Here is a 2,920-nt window from a genome sequence, read left to right as displayed (position 1 = left end):
CGCACGCACACGCACACGCAGCCACCTCGCCGATAGCCCGCGTCCGCTGCGTGCACGTGAATCGCTAAATATACATTATACATGATACCGGAAATTTGTGAAACCATAGACTATAAAGTATATATAGAATAGAGATGAGTAGATTATTCACGTTGTGCCGCGTTTATACAGGTTTAAAAGTTAAACTGGCATGATAATGTGTTTAAAAACTTTATGCCGCGTCTACTCGGAATTCAAAAATGCTAAGGGTTAAAAGAATGAATAAAATGTTAAATATGTATTTTAGGTAGTAAAAAAATTATACAATAGGTATAATAAAACTGCAATAGAAACATTAAAACTAAATATAATCCTATGAATGTAGATTTTCGAAATCATACAGGGATTGTATAAATTAAATTTCGAAAATATTTTCTGCGATCGAGCCGTGTCGCTTAATTTCCTACTTACGCGTTGTAAACTTTAATACAGTTTCAAAAATGTCGCCAGACATTGATCTCGATTTAGCATTTTAAAGTATATTTTGCCCATTAATAATAATAATCGCATTTCTTTGTAGCGTATTTCTGTATAATCAATATAAATAATAATTATACGTTATATTTTAATAACTGTTTTGTTCTTATCATATATAACAACCATATGCATATTATAAATGGTATTTTCTCAAATAAAGTCCAAGTATTCATGTATCAACTGGTTAATGACAAATAGATTAAACCCGTAGTATAGTAGTTTATAATATAGATGATACTTCCAATTAATTACACTGTATTAACATAAGTCATACGTAAAACAAAGAAATTAGCCAACATTTCTTGATAAACAATATTAAATATATAATAAATAATTTCAAATTCGACTATTTTTTGTTTGTGTTATAATAATGTAATAGTTGTAAAATTACGAAAAATATCGAGCTTTTTACTGTTGTACTGTAGAAAACATTAATTATTTCATATACATAAAATCTAAGATACTAAGCCAACTTATAAGACGTGTGTTTATTTAAAATATAATATAACGTTTAAAATAGGAACAGAATAAAATAATAAGCACATTCATGTAATAATTTGCTAAAAGAAATGAATCATATATCGCAGATCATCCGTCCCGCACAAACACGAGCTTGCCAGTAGACGACAAAATAAATTCTACCTTATTTACGTAGTGCTTAGAATGTAAAATGATTTGCCATTAACATGTCCTTTGTTTATGACTGATGTTAGGCCATTATATATAAGACTTAACTGGCAACACTGCTTTTCGATCGTCCGTTACTCATAAATCAAACGTCGCTTGTATGAATAGAGTCTAGTTAAATCAGTGTTCGTGATGTGATAACGTTGTCAAAGAAAAGACCTTAAGAATAGATAGGGAAAGTAGGAATTACAAATGTTCTTGAACAAATATTAGATGAATTAGATGTTGAAATTATAGGGATTGTTGAGTGTAGGATTTATTAAATTCTTAACTGCTTTATAACATCATTCATGCAATATAACATTAACATATTATATGCACATTTTTAGGTAGAGAAATTTACAAGATTATCTGCCTGAGCGCAGTTGTGCGAATTACTCATAATTCTAATAACGCTTCGATAACAAGTCAATTTTGGGATGTGGAAGACGTGACTTTGAGATACACTTTAATTAAGTTTTCGTGCTAAAAACATGGCACAGGTTAATTTTAAAGAAGTGTGTGATTTGACATTTACATTTTTCATTCCTAACGCATTTATATAAATGACGCATTATTTTTATTTTTTTTTTTAAATAAATAGGGTTTCGAAACTATAGATTCCCATAATTATTTTTTTTTATTTTATACGCTTAATTTGAGGCACATAAAACGACAATTGTGTTGCCATGCTGATCATGTAGAAATTCTGATTGTTGTTTATGTTATTATCACAATATGTGTAGTGTGCCATTACTGATATTCATAATAGAAGTATTATTATTGTATGATAAAATATAAATTCAGAAATAATAAAAAAAATGATGAAACACCATGATGCAAATAATAATTGTAAGTACTTTACAATTTTGTCTAGTCATAAGTTTTCGGTAAATACAAACAAGTTTATTTTGTTATATTCTATTAAATCAAGGCAGACATTATTGTACTGTTAATTTATATATGTATCACTGTAAATTTTCTTACATTTCAATTATTGTAACGTATGTAAGACTGATAAGGAATTGTTTATGGTGGATACATAATGTACAATTGTTTGTGATGTTTGAAACATCTTATTTATTTACGCATTTCCTATTTGTCAACACATACAGTCCATTCATGCTTGCATCAGGTGCTACTTTTGATTGTAACTAATGCAAAATTAACTTTCATTACGTAATGGATATACAATATAATATTGAACGTATGTTGTAAATATTATTGTAAATAAAGATTTCTTTATAACTTGCCTTTTTTAATGGTCACAAGCTTATCCATTATATGACAGAGAAGATGCAATCCTTATGATTTTTTTCCTCTGGTAACTCTCCTCTTTCAATATTACATTTAAAAGTATTGTATGTATATATGCACGTTCCAATACGTATCGAGCGGAGTAAAGAAAAATAAAATATATTACTTCGAGCCAAACATATAAATTATTAAAATAAATATAAGGAAGATGAAAAGACACGAATAGTCGTAAAGAGCCGCAAAACTTCGAAGAAGAGTTTTCTATCAAAAATTGTTATTAAAAGAGCAACTACATGTTTATTGTCTTCTTAACTCTGTAGCAATTATTTTTCGAACCGGTGACATACAATTTCGATCTAATGATAATCTCAACTTTATATGGTAATCAAAAATGTTTAAATGGTAGGAGAAGGTTTAACATATATTTGCAAATATGTAATTAAATAAGGGTTAAGGAAAACAACAGCTCTTTTTGAGAACA

This window comes from Zerene cesonia, chromosome 20, assembly GCF_012273895.1.
Source record: "Zerene cesonia ecotype Mississippi chromosome 20, Zerene_cesonia_1.1, whole genome shotgun sequence".
Taxonomy (NCBI): Eukaryota; Metazoa; Arthropoda; class Insecta; order Lepidoptera; family Pieridae; genus Zerene; species Zerene cesonia.
Note: the sequence above shows the minus strand (reverse complement) of the source record.